General features: G+C 40.7%; 1 long non-coding RNA gene across 2 annotated transcripts; it reads right to left on the reverse strand.

Annotated features, from left to right (window-relative positions):
- Window positions 1-480: 480 nt before the first annotated feature.
- Window positions 481-3,994, reverse strand: LOC137017170 (uncharacterized). 2 transcript variants are annotated; one of them, XR_010894568.1, is made up of 6 exons: window positions 3,484-3,994; window positions 2,756-2,811; window positions 2,420-2,507; window positions 1,854-1,918; window positions 1,584-1,737; window positions 481-500 (listed from the first exon to the last, which is right to left on the reverse strand). It is a non-coding gene; the product is annotated as an uncharacterized lncRNA (long non-coding RNA). The 2 variants fall into 2 exon arrangements; XR_010894567.1 differs by lacking the exon at window positions 481-500 and having other exon boundaries at window positions 1,497-1,737.
- Window positions 3,995-14,917: the final 10,923 nt, after the last annotated feature.

A 14,917-nucleotide genomic window follows, 5' to 3' on the forward strand; every position in this document is an offset into this window, starting at 1 on the left:
GACTGCATCCTTCAATTTCAAAACAACATACTTCAAAAAGGTCAGTGTCTTTTTCAGTCCTTTAGGGCACTGGATTGGATTCGATTCCAAACGCAAAATATACACACAGGAGGAGGCCCAGTGCCATCAAGATGTCCTCACTCTACTCTGTGATTAACTGGCCATCCAACGTGAACAAAATGTGGTCATACTGCATGAGATGATCCTCCTGCAGGCTTTAGGCACTATCTTAGGTGTTGGGACGACAGGAGGGCTGGTCTGAGCATGGCCCTGGAGAAGAGGGGATAATAGCATTAACCATCTTCACATATTTATTTGAAAGGCAAACCTTATAAGCTAAATTATAACAAAATGTGCAATAAGTACTTCGTGCTTTGATTAGATTGTGCTTCACACACTGTAGTCACCTGTTCATGGCTCACCTCAATGTCAAACAGCAACCCCAGGTCCACCTTGAACAGTGCAGGCAAGAGGAGAAACAGCTGCTTCCAACTGTAGGCCTTTCAACAAAATAACATCATTAGGTTAACATAACACGGGGGATGCTTTTACCCAATACTTTTTTTTTGTTTTGCTTTTTAAACATTCATTACTGTGTGTAAAGCCCAAAGTATACTTCGTATTTTATGCGTATGCTTTTTTCTGAACTCAAAACAAATTAAGATCTTTTTGATGAAGTCTGAGAGGTTTCTGTTCCTCCAATGATGAGGGTGAGTAATTAATGACAGAATTTTCATTTTTGGGTAAACTAATCCTTTAAAGGTGATTACCCTTGCACAAATCAAAGCAATTCTCAAACAACACAACTGGATATTCATACAACTTCACATTTGTACGAGACACACACTAGAGCTGCAGGATTCTGGATGAAATGAGAATCATGATATTTTGGTTTCAAATAGAGATCGCAATTCTCCCACGATTCTAAATAGACAACTAAAAATAACATTTATTTTACTAGTTCTAGCAAAATATTAATAGCTGGACTCTAATTGCCGGAAAATGTTTAATTTGAATGAATTATTTTTAAAAAATGGTTTTGAATATATTAATGGCTCATTAATAAATACTTGTTTCACTACTGGATGAATCAGGGTTTAACCTTATCCAATCTATTGAATGAATGATTCAATGACAATGTCACTGGTTGCCACCTAGTGGCTTAACAAGGTAATTTATATACAACAGTTATTTGAAGCACCATGTTAGTTTCGATTTTCTCTATTTTGATCACTATCTGATGTCCAGTGTTTATATCCTAACTGTAAACTTTTGTCTTATTACTTATGTGATAATTTTAATATTTGTGAAAGAAATCAAATAACCAAATCCTTGAATAACTACAGTGTGGTTCAAAACTGCTGTTTCTGGATCAGTGGCAGCATGAACACCGAATGTTCCGGTAGGATTTTGTCAAAGGTTTAACAGACGCAGGCGAATCATTGTCATTAATAAAGTAGGATCGCGTGGGTGTTTGAATCGAGATTGCGACCTTTCTACGATAAATTGTGCAGCTCTAACATATACATACAAAGTAAATCAAAGGGGTTTCGGACAAGCCAGGTTGATGATGTATGTCATACCTAGAAGCAGGGCACAAGCTGATGTAACTGAAGTAAGTTGATTCAAAACTTTAACTCCCTCAATGTCAGCAGATGGTTCATGAAGTTCTCCCCCTCCTTCCAAATAATGAACATCGCCATGGTGAGCTGCTCCTCAATCATCTGTCTGGTTATCCTAAATAAAACATAAAAAAAAAAAAACAAATTCGGTCACCTTTTGCTAGCATAACTACAAAATACACAAATTTAGACTTATTTTTCTGAAAATAAACCAAAATAGAATATTCTTACGTTCAACTCAGAAAGTACTCCTTGATGAGGTCTTCAGGACTTTCTCTCAGGTGAATGTTTTCAGCCTGTGATAAAGCAATTGTGATTAATTTTCTTAATTAAAAAAAAAAGCACAATAATCTGTAATAGGAAATCAAATTTTTGCAGATATGCAATAGCAATGGACAAGAAAATTTTTCATATTAATGACTGTAAAAATTTTCAATTAATATATTTATGGACTATACCAGCATCTCTTGTGGCGTTGAGGGATCAAACAAATAAATAAATAAATAAATAAATAAATACAAAGGAGCTAAAAAAAAAAATCAATTCTTTATTTTTTCAAATGCGTTTCAGCACACAGGCCTTCGTCAGTGCTAAAATACTACAGATTTGCAATTAAGAAATGCATCTGAATCAGTCATTGGTTTCATTTAAAATTATGAATTTATAATATATAATTATAAGTCTGAAAATAAGACATGCATCAATTAATAAATTAGCTTTACACCCTAATATATTTAATCATTCTTGATTAAAGGGATATTTCACGAAAAATGAAAGCTAGCTGTTAATTTACTTACCATCAGGCCAACCAAGTTGACTTTTTTTCTTCAGTAGAACAGTAAAGATTTTTAGCTGGAACTGTGATTAATTTAATGTCAATGGCTACTGTCAAAAAAAAAAAAAAAAAAAAAATTAATACAAAACAACAAGAAAAAAAGTCGCATGCATTTGAGATGGCATAAGAGGGAGTTGATGAATGTTTTGGAATGGATAATTCTTAGTCTAAAGTTTGTTAATGAGGATGACATTCAAGTCAATAGACCACATTAGATGGATTTTATTCAAACATGTCAAACATTGGTAATTCATATTATCTATTAACAATTATAGCCGTTTTTATAGAAATTACTTACCATGTAAAGTTATTGCAAAGTGTCCTTAGTCGTCAAACATTGAGGAGCTTTAGATCCTAAAAGGGAGAGGGGAATCAGTGTTTATAAATGGAAAAAAAAAAACTTGTTTGCTGCAGTACAAGTAATTAATTAGTAGTGTAAATACTCAGCCATTTCATTCTACTAAAAAAAAAAACACCTCGCGCTAGTCAAATGAAGTAACGTTAAGCCTTAAATATGTCTTTACTCACACACTTTATTCGTCATTTTGGTCGAACAAATCAGAGCTAACGTGAAAAAAAGACAACTAAAAGAACTGACAAACATTACTTTAAAAACCTAAACTCAATAATTGTAATGCGAGGATCCCCTCAGCCTCGACTCGAGCGTCTCTCCCGCTCCCCACGCACTTCCTGCCCGCATCATTTCAAATAGCACGCGCTGCTTACACGGTAAAGGAGACGTTTCTTTTAAAAATTATTTAGAGACATATTTACATGGTCCAAACACTACAACAATACATTTCTATAGAATAAAACAAGTAATGCAACATCTTGTATAGAATAGAAATATTCAATTAGCGCTAACCTTTATAACGTTACTGCAGGCCGCGAAAATTCAAAAATTCGGTTAGTTACGATTTCGTTAGTATTCATGTTCACAAACAACGCTAATTAACTCTAAACCGCTAAAACACATGTTCAACCTTTGCATTTTCGAGTATATTAATTAAAACATTTCCAACCTACCTTATTTCATCCGAGTCCAGGGGAAAGAAAATGGCGGCCGAGCAGAAAACTCCAGAAAGTCTCGTGAGTCATGACGTCAGAAAAAAAAAACCGTCTGTCACGGGGTCCTTAAAGAGAAATTATCCTTTGGCTGAAAGTGAGATATTTGAGCAGTTGAGTGTAGCCTACTATAATATTGAGAGCAATTCGCAGAATGACGAAGTAATCAGACTCAAATAGTTATAGCAATCCAACTTACACCCATATTCACTAACAGTGTAGAGGGGCTTGGGGACAAAAAGGTTGAGAACCAGGTTATGTTTAGAAAATACACTGTAATTTAATGTTGTTTTTAATCCTTTCCCCAACTAAACTAAGAGAATAAGAGAGTTAGAGAACCTTTAAAGAACTATACAGAGGCTTAACAGGTTCTTTGTATGGCAGTGGTGCTATATAGCACCTTAACCACAGCAAGGAACCGCTGAAGAACCACTGAAGAACCGCTGAAGAACCATACAGGTGCTTTACTGGTTCTTTATAAGGTAGCCGTGCTATATAGCACCTTAACCACCCCAAAGAACCGCTGAAGAACCGCTGAAGAACCATTTTTTTTTAGAGTGTATGCAGTGATATTTTATATTTGATTACAATTTATGATTACTGTTAGATACCTGAAAAACCTGAAAAGCACTGTTCCTGGATCTGTTTTTTCGCTCTTCTTTATTCTTTTTTATGTAGGCTATTATAGAAGTATCGGATCGGGACTCGGTATCGGCAGATACTCATAATCAAATGACTCGGACTCTGACTCAAGGGCAAAAAAACGTGATCGGGACATCCCTAATTGTTGGTATAATTTAATAGCAATTTCTGGTAACACTTTACAATAAGGTTCATTATTTAACATTAGTTAACATGAACTAATAATGAATTGTACTTATACAGCATTTATTAATCTTTGTTAATGTTAATTTCAACATTTACTAATACAGTATTAAAATCTTGTTAACATTACTTAATGCACTGTGAGCTAACATGAACAACTATATTTTCATTAACGTTAATGAAGATAAATACAGTAACAAATATACTGCTCATGGTTAGTTCATGTTAGTTAATACATTGAAATTGTGAAAATTGTTTCATGTCACAAAAAACTACATGTTAGCCATTCATAATAAGCGTTTTCCTTGCAACCAAAAAAGTGCACGTTCATTAACAGTGTAATAAAACCATAAACCTTGATCATTTTAGAAGCCCATTCAGTTATTTCTGTGGAACTATCAGCACCTTATTTCTTTGTGTGAAAATGCTTTATATTTAGGTTAATAGTGGAGTAGCGGTATATTATATGATAATATTTTGTAACAGGAAAGTGAGGTGATAATCAAATACACTCAGCGGGGGTCTACATGTCAAATATTTCTCTAATACCCCATTTCTGTAATACCCCATTTCTGTTATACCAATCATTTTGTTAAATTGAAAGCAATGGATAAAAGACCTGTAAAAGAACCGGGGAAAAAATGAGAATAGCAATAAAGAGATGACCTTTCAGAGAGCTGATGTAATTTGTGATCTTCAATCCTTGAGTGTATGTTCTGCAATTTTGAGACTCGTGTGGTGCATCTTACCATAGGGGCTTTTATGCCTTTAGAAAGTCGATTCTATTGTCTATGCGGTCCACCATCACTTTCTTTACTGACAGGCAAAATAAAGCAAAGCCACAAGTTCCTTTATAGAGAAACCATTGATTGTCAGCAATAGAGACACTCATTGTTGCAATAAAACAGTCAAATACATTGGATAAGATTGGTTTTGACATTAAAAAGCAACCAAAAAAAATAAAAAATAGTAAGAAAGGAAAGTACAGAACTAGTTCTCTGAAAATAGATGCCTGAGGGACGAGGTGAACCGATGTATGTGGACAAGTGAAACTGTTCAAATTCACCCTATCCAAGAATGTCTAACTAATAGGATCTCGGCAAACTGCTTTGCTGAAAGCTGGAACAGCTCGTCTCCAAGGACACACAGTCATCTTTGAAATCCAACTGAATAGAGAGTGAAGAGGTAAAGATGGCCTCAGAGACTGTTAAATAGTTAAAGGATTAGTTCACTTTCAAATAAAATTTTCCTGATAATTTACTCACCCCCATGTCATCCAAGATGTCCATGTCCTTCTTTCTTCAGTCGAAAAGAAATTAAGGTTTTTGATGAAAACATTACAGGATTATTCTCCTTATAGTGGACTTCAATTGAATCCAAATGGTCGAAGGTCAAAATTACAGTTTCAGTGCAGCTTCAAAGGGCTTTAAACAATACCAGACCAGGAATAAGAGTCTTATCTAGTGAAACAATCGGCCATTTCCGAAAAAAAAAAATTAAATGTATATGTGTAACGGGGCAGAATCTGAATAATCCATATGCAGCTTTATTAATAAATCGTAGTCGTACAGGCGTAGTCGTACATGTTGATGTTGAGCCTCTGGAAGAAGGCCGACCACAGGCGTGAGGTGAATTGGGGCCCTCTATCGGAGACGATGTCTTCGGGAAGACCGTAGAGCCGGAATACTTGGTTGCACAGTTGTTCGGCTGTCTCTAGGGCGGACGGTAGTTTGGGCAGGGGAATGAACCGACAGGCCTTTGAGAAGCGATCCACCACGGTGAGGATGGTGGTGAAACCCTGGGAGTTTGGTAAGTCCGTCACGAAGTCTATGGTAATGTGGGACCATGGCCGTTGAGGTATGGGCAGTGGTTGAAGAAGGCCGGCAGGCAGTTGTCGGGGTGACTTGGTGGTTTGACAAGTGGCACAGTTTTGAACGTAATGAATTATGTCTGAGTACAGGGAGGGCCACCAGAAACGGTTATTAACCAGTTGTGCAGTAGCGGCGATACCGGGATGGCCAGAGCTGGGGGAGGTGTGTATCATGTGCAGTACCCGCTGACGAAGAGATGCAGGTACGTAAGTGAGTGTCGCGGGGCATTCGGCCGGTGAGGGATCTGTGAGTTGAGCGTTGGTAATCTCTGTCATAATGTCCCATTGTATAGGTGCCAGGACGATGGTCGAAGGGAGAATGGGTTCTTTGGTGGGTGGTGAGGCTGTAGATTCGAACTGCCGTGAGAGAGCATCAGCTTTGATATTCTTGGATCCAGGGCGGTAGGTCACAGTGAACACGAAGCGTGTAAAGAACAACGCCCACCGAGCTTGGCGATGGTTAAGACGTTTGGCGGCTCGCAGGTATTCCAAATTGCGGTGGTCGGTCAGTACTGTGAATGGGTGCTTACTTCCCTCCAGCCAATGTCGCCATTGTTCCAGGGCAGCCTTGATTGCCAGAAGTTCCCGATCTCCCACATCATAATTTTGCTCAGCAGGGGTGAGTTTGCATGAATAAAAGGCGCAAGGAAACATCTTGGGAGGATTGCCATGCCGCTGGGAGAGTATAGCCCCAATGCCTGTGTTGGAGGCATCTACCTCTACAATAAACTCGCGTTCGGGGTCAGGATGGTGGAGAGTGGGAGCTGTGGTGAATAACTGTTTCAGGTTCTGAAAAGCTTCGGAAGCGACACTGGACCAGACGAGTCTTGAAGTTCCCTTCTTCAACATCGAAGTGAGTGGGGCAGCGACCAGACTGAAGTTTCTGATGAAACGCCGATAGAAATTAGCAAACCCCAGGAAACGTTGGAGCTCCTTAATGTTAGCCGGCAGTGGCCATCTCACTACTGCTTGAACCTTCTGATCATCCATGGCCACCCCGTCCGCGCTGATGATGTATCCCAGAAATGAAGTGGAAGTCTGATGGAACTCACATTTTTCAAGCTTAGCGTATAGATGATGATCAATGAGTCGTTGGAGGACAGCGCGGACCTGCTGGATGTGTTCAGTGAGGGTGTTGGAGTAGACCAGGATATCATCAATGTATACGATGACCCACTTGTTGAGCATGTCCCGGAATACATCATTTATGAATGCTTGAAAAACGGACGGACTGTTGACCAAGCCGAACGGCATGACCTGATATTCGTAGTGCCCAGTGGTGGTTGAGAAAGCCGTCTTCCACTCATCCCCCTCCCGGATGCGGATGAGATTATAGGCACTCCGGAGGTCTAGTTTAGTGAAGAAGCGGGCTGATCGTAGTTGTTCTAGGGCTGCGGGGACCAGAGGTAAAGGATAGCGGAATTTCACTGTTATTTCGTTGAGACCCCGGTAGTCAATACAGGGCCTTAAGCCCCTGTCCTTCTTCTTAACAAAAAAGAACCCAGCGGATGCGGGGAAGGTTGATGGACGAATGAAGCCCTTTGCCAGTTCCTCCTCGATGTAGCGCTGCATAGCTTCCGATTCAGGCTGTGACAGTGGGAAGATGCGGCCCCTTGGTGGTATGGAACCAGGAAGGAGATCGATGGCACAGTCACTGGGACGATGGGGTGGTAGTTGGGCTGCCTGGTTCTTGCTGAATGCAACTGAGAGATCGGTATAGTCACTGGGTAGTTGGTCACAGATAGATGAAGATTCGTCAGTGTGTGGACGCGTGGGGGACTGGATACAGGTCTTATGGCATTCCTCGGACCAGTGAGTTATCTGATTTTCAGCCCAGGAGATCTGTGGGTTGTGTCTGCGCAGCCAGGGTAATCCGAGGATGATAGGATTTTGTGGGGAGTCGATGATGAAGAAACGTAATGTCCCTCTATGAAGTGAACCGACCTGCAGGATGATGTCATCGGAGGTGACAACACAGAATTACAAGGAATTAGAGGAATGTTTTTAGACTTGGCAAAGTTGCGGTCCATGAAATTGCCTGCGGCCCCAGAATCGATCATGGCAAGCGTGTGCATGGATTCATCTTTATACATCAATTCAGCCGGAATTTCAATATTAGGTGAGGCAGGAGAGGAACTCACCGTAGATGAAGTGCGACTGGGAGGACGAGTGGGGCACGAGGATCTCATGTGGCCAGGCTGACCGCAGTAGAGGCACAGCCGTTGTTGAATCCGCCTCTCACGCTCCTCAGAAGACAGGTGAGTAGAGCCGATCTGCATGGGTTCAGCCTCCGCCGCGGCAGGTGTGGGTAGAGGCATGGATGTGGTTGGTGTATAACGGGCTGGACGGCGTGACCGGATCAGATTATCAACACGGATAGCCAGTTCAATGTAACTGTTGAGAGAGCGTCCCTCATCACGGCATGCCAGCTCCGACTGCAACTCAGTGTTTAATCCCTTACGAAAGAGCAGTTTAAGGGTGTCATCAACCCATGAAGTCTGTGCCGCGAGTGTGCGAAATGACAGAGCATAATCCGCAGCAGTTTGTCTGCCCTGACGAAGAGCCAAAAGCAACTCACCAGCCTCCTTGCCGCCCTCAGCGTGCTCAAACACTTCGCGGAAGTGTCGTAGGAATTCCTCTAATGATGTGAACGAAGATTGGCCGTTTTGCCACACCGTGGTGGCCCATTCCAATGCCCTCCCGGTGAGTAAGGAACACACGAAAGCTATGCGACTCACATCAGTGGCGTACAGAGCCGGTTGTTGAGACAGGAACAGAGAGCATTGTAGCAGGAAACCTTTGCATCGAGCGGGTGAGCCGTCGTACTTCTCCGGGAAGGCTAGGCGGGGGCTGCTAGTGGAAGCGACAGGTGTGACAGACGCCGTGGGTGGCGTGGTTGATGGCGGATTGGCGTCAGCTGGCGTGGAGCGCATGCTCTCTAGGGTCTTGACAAGCTCCTCTGTGATCGAGGTGAGACGAGTAAGTTGCTGTTGGTGGACAGCTAAAACACTTGCCTGAGTAGAAAGCTCAGTCGACAGACGCTGTAAAGCCGCTGGATCTTGGTCTGGCGAAGTCTTCTGTAACGGGGCAGAATCTGAATAATCCATATGCAGCTTTATTAATAAATCGTAGTCGTACAGGCTGGGGTCAAACAATGGCAAAGGCAATATAGAAGGCAAGGCAAACTCAGTATCAGGAACAGGCAAGAAGTCAGGGCTGGAGGCAGACAGGGAAGGATAAACCAGATGGCAAACAAACAGAACACAAGGCAGGCAGCGAGCTAGATCAGAGTAGTCAAGGCAGTCCAAGGTCATACACAAGATAAACTAAACACGGGGAATAAACGCTCAGAATTGTTGGCCAGGGTAAAACAAGACTTCGCGACTGGCAGTGGGTACAAGAGTCTTTTATAGTCCAGGAAGATATGAATCAGGTGGTGAGCTAATCAGGGGAGCAAAGGATAGTGGGTGATGGAGTCCGGGGAATGGTTAGTATTCAGGAGATGGCGCCCTCAGGTGGCGATCGGAGGGAGCCACAGAGGTCGTATTCGTGACAATATGCTTTATATAAACAAATGATTGCCTTCCAAGTGTTTCCGCCAAAACCGCACTTTCGTATTCTTCAAAAAGCTTACGCTGTATGTCCTTTGCCTTCCCTATTCTACTTACGGAACGAACGCAGCGGCAGTTCCATTTTTTCCATAAGTAGAATAGGGAAGGTGTAAGACATACAGCGTAAACTTTTTGAAGAATACGAAAGTGTGGTTTTGGTGGAAGCACTTGGAAGGCGATCATTTGTTTATACAAAGCATATACATTTACATTTGTTTCGATCGTTTCGCTAGATAAGGCATAGTATTGTTTAAAGCCCTTTGAAGATGCACTGAAACTGTAATTTTGACCTTCAACCATTTGGAGACCATTGAAGTCCACTATAAGGAGAATAATCCTGGAATGTTTTCATCAAAAACCTTCTTTTCGACTAAAGAAAGAAGGACATGGACATCTTGGATGACATGGAGGTTTATCAGGAAAATTTTATTTGAAAGTGAACTAATCCTTTAAGTTCAGTCAGGACAGTTGACAATTGCTTATTTCACACTTGCACTACTTAAAAGAACCTTTAACATCCATGGAGCCTTTCCATTATACAAAAGGTTCTTTATAGTGGATAAAGATTCCATACATTAATTAAAGGGATAGTTCAGCCAAAAATTTGATGTTTATCAGCTTACCCCCAGTGCATCCAAGATGTAGGTGACATTTTTTCTTCAGTCGATCACAAATGATGATTTTTAACTGCAACCGCTGCCCTTTGTCATGCAAATAATTGCAGTAGATGGGAACTTCATCTATAAGAGTGAATAAACCTTGCTTAGACAAATCCAAATTAAACCCTGCGGCTCGTGACGACACATTAATGTCCTAAGACACGAAACGATCAGTTTGTGAGAGAAACCGAAAAGTATTTATATCATTTTTTACCTCTAATACACCACTATGTCCAACTCCGTTCAGCTTCCTGCTAGTGAGGTCAAAAAACGCGTTGTGATGACGGAAGTGATGTCTCACCCATATACTTCAATGAGCGCGAGACATCACTTCCGTTGTCAGAGCGCGATCAGACCTCACTTGCCGGAAGCTGAACGGAGTTGGACATAGTGGTGTATTAGAGGTAAAAAATGATATAAATACTGTTCGGTTTCTCACACAAACCGATCGTTTTGTGTCTTAGGACATTAATGTGTCGTCACGAGCCGCAGGGTTTCATTTGGATTTGTCTAAGCAAGGTTTATGCACTCTTATAGATGAAGTTCCCATCTACTGCAATTATTTGAATGACAAAGGGCAGCGGTTGCAGTTAAAAATCATCATTTGTGATCGCCTGAAGAAAAAATGTCACCTACATCTTGGATGCACTGGGGGTAAGCAGATAAACATCAAATTTTCATTTTTGGGTGAACTATCCCTTTAACTGTTCTCTGATAGGTTCTTTGGGGAACCCAAAATGGTTCTTCTATGGTATTTTTTAAACATTATTTTTAAGAGTGTAGGATTCAAAATCAAATCTACATATCTAAATAAAGTTTTTAGGATTTTGAAAACGCTAAAACAAAAAAGCGTATGACATGAAATAAGAAATAGAATAAAAACAATCACAATTTCTAGGTCACTATTTTTGATGCCTAGCTTGTTTAGGGGCCATTCTGCCATATATATGATTAAAAGATCAATGACACAACAATTCAGCTTGACCACACAAATTCCATAATGTTTACAAGTTAAACTGTCCAATGACATGAAAAAAGACAGGCTAGATTGCGTGTGTGATTCAAATAGCTACCATGAAATGATATAAGTTTGTGATCTGTATAGCATGACTAGCCTAGAGCTTCAGTTAAGATACATGCTGGCTGTCCTTCTGACGTCTTAATGGCCCAATTATCGTAGTGCTGGAGTGGATCAATGGAAGTTCTGTCAGCTCAGGCTGCTGACACAATGGGAGGTGGGAAGGTGTCACAAGATGCTCTGAAACCTTTGAAGGCAAGCATGGCTGGTTTTGCTTGAAAGACAGTCTGTCTCAGGAGTGGTATGTGTGACTAAAACCTGTCCAAAGTGGTGATGGCGATCCATTGTTCAGTGAAGAGAACATCTCTTTCTGAAGGTGTGTCCATTAATGGTGGGCTCTCATTACAGTCGCTGTGGCTTAGAGGTGTAAAGGGGCATTTACACTGCTAGCAACAAAGTGCACGGATATGTAATGCAACCAAGTTTAAACTTAATGCAAATTAGCAAGAATTTGAAACATTATATAATATAGACCTAATTAAAACATTTCTGGCAATATAAGAGTTACATTTAAAGTCAATATATTTGCTAGCTTAAGTGAATGAATCTGTGTTCATGATGCAGCCAGAGAGTGCTGTGTATTTTAGTTTGGACTGTAAACTGTCTACTCGTTCAATGCCCCAGCTAGCATCTCCCCCATCCTGAGGTGATGTTCCTGAACTGTGCTGGATTAGAGCATCATATGGAAGTATGGTTCTCCAATTCACAAGGAGAGAAACTTGGAGAGCTAATCCAAATTGACTTGCAGCTGTTCAGATTCTATCGCAACTGTTGATTGGAGTTCTGATGCCATGTCAGCTTTACACTGATGGGAAGTCAGGTTGGCTGACTCAGTGGAGGAAAAATTCTTTGGAATTTGGGTTTGGATCTATCTTATCCCAAAGAAAACGGAGACTTGTATTTTATTTTACCTATGGTTATTTGCAACTTTGCTCAAATCCATGCAAATTATACTGGTGTACACATTTACATGATTGGTGCAGAATACCATTTGGAGTCACAGACTTAAAAAAAAAAAAAAAGAAAAAAAAGAAAAGAAAGAAATTAATACTTTTATTCAACAAGGCTGCATTAAATTGCTCAAAAGCAACAATAAATATATTTATAACTTTACACAAGATTTCTACTTAATAAAAGTTTCTACTTAATAAAATAAATAAAAGTTATTTTAAAATTTCTATTTAATAAAAATCCTGAAAAAAAAAATGCATTACGGATTTCACTAAAATATTAAGTGGCACGACCATTTTAACTGTGATAAGAAGCACCATATCAGCATGTTAGAATGATTTCTGAAGGATCATGTGACACTGAAGACTGGAGTAATGATGCTGAAAATTCAGCTTCGCCATCACAAGAAATAAATTTCATTTGAAAATATATTAAAATAGAAAACTATATATATTATATATAGGTGTGTGTGTGTGTGTGTGTGTGTGTGTGTGTGTGTGTGTGTGTGTCTGTGTGTGTGTGTGTGTGTGTGTGTTTGTAAGCAATAAGTTATGAGAGCCTGTGCTGTATCGTGAATAAGTCACGGCTGAAGGGCGTTGTTCGCATCGTGCCTGCAACGCCTTCAGCTGTGATTTATTCACGATACAGCACTAGCCTCTAGTACCTTATTGCTTTTATAAAACAGTTACCACATAATACAAATATTAAAGCCAGAAATATGTATCAATGCAACTTTCATGAAGTAAACTTTTAGCCTTCCTTCCGCTGGAAAAAAACAGCCCCTGGCCGTGAACAGCAACAGAAGTTACATTTTCAGGCCATTGGATGGGCAGCAAAGACTGTCTTTATGAGTGTCAGTCAGTAGCAAAGACTTTTACATTGAAAAGACTGAATTGTTTTGAAAACAGAACAAGACGAAGCTGACAAATGCTTTGACTAGCGCTGTTAGTCACGTGAAAACCCTTTAACTGTTGAAAGGACAAGATGATACATTGGACATTTAAACAGATTTTTTATTATGAACATAGGACTGACCTGAACGAAAATGCTAAATCTGAATGCAGGTAATAAACTTGTTCAATCGATCTCTTTCTCACAATACTCTGCTACATAATACAGTAAGCTTCAATGAACAATATATAACAACATGCAATTTTCATACGTTGCTAAGAGTGGTTGCTAAGGGTGTTGTGTATTGATACACAGAACTGTTGGGTGAAGCGGCCATAGCTGTGTTTTATCGTGAATAAAACACAGCTATTGACCAATCAGAATCAAGGACAGGAACTAACCATTGTATAACTATATATACATTGAACAAAAGTATAAATGCAACACTTTTGTTTTTGCCCCCATTTTTCATGAGCTGAACTCAAAGATTTAAGACTTTTTCTATGTACAAAAAAAACTATTTCTCTCAAATATTGTTCACAAATCTGTCTAAATCTGCGTTAGTGAGCACTTCTCCTTTGCTGAGATAATCCATCCCCTCACAGGTGTGGCATATCAAGATGCTGATTAGACAGCATGATTATTGCACAGGTGTGCCTTAGGCTGGCCACAATAAAAGGCCACTCTAAAATATGCAGTTTTATCACACAGCACAATGCCACAGATGTTGCACGTTTTGAGGGAGCGTGCAATTGGCATGCTGACTGCAGGAATGTCCACCAGTCCTGTTGCCCGTGAATTGAATGTTCATTTCTCTACCATAAGCCGTCTCCAAAGGCATTTCAGAGAATTTGGCAGTACATCCAACCGGCCTCACAACCACAGTCTGCGTGTAACCACACCAGCCCAGGACCTCCACATCCAGCATCTTCACCCCAAAGATCATCTGAGACCAGCCACCCAGACAGCTGCTGCAACAGTCAGTTTGCATAAACAAAGAATTTCTGCACAAACTGTCAGAAACTGTCTCAGGGAAGCTCATCTGCATGCTCGTCGTCCTCATCAGGGTCTCGACCTGACTGCAGTTCGTCGTCGTAACCGACTTGAGTGGGCAAATGCTCACTTTCGATGGCGTCTGGCACGTTGGAGAGGTGTTCTCTTCACGGATAAATCACGGTTTTCATTGTACAGGGCAGATGGCAGACAGCGTGTATGGCGTCGTGTGGGTGAGCGGTTTGCTGATGTCAATGTTGTGGATTGAGTGGCCCATGGTGGCGGTGGGGTTATGGTATGGGCAGGCTTATGTTATGGACAACGAACACAAATGCATTTTATTGATGGCATTTTGAAAGCACAGAGATACCGTGACGAGATCCTGAGGCCCATTGTTGTGCCATTCATCCACGACCATCACCTCATGTTGCAGCGTGATAATGCACAGCCCCATGTTGCAACGATCTGTACACAATTCCTGGAAGCTGAAAACATCCCAGTTCTTGCATGGCCAGTA

This window comes from Chanodichthys erythropterus, chromosome 1 (genome assembly GCF_024489055.1).
Source record: "Chanodichthys erythropterus isolate Z2021 chromosome 1, ASM2448905v1, whole genome shotgun sequence".
NCBI classification, from domain to species: Eukaryota; Metazoa; Chordata; class Actinopteri; order Cypriniformes; family Xenocyprididae; genus Chanodichthys; species Chanodichthys erythropterus.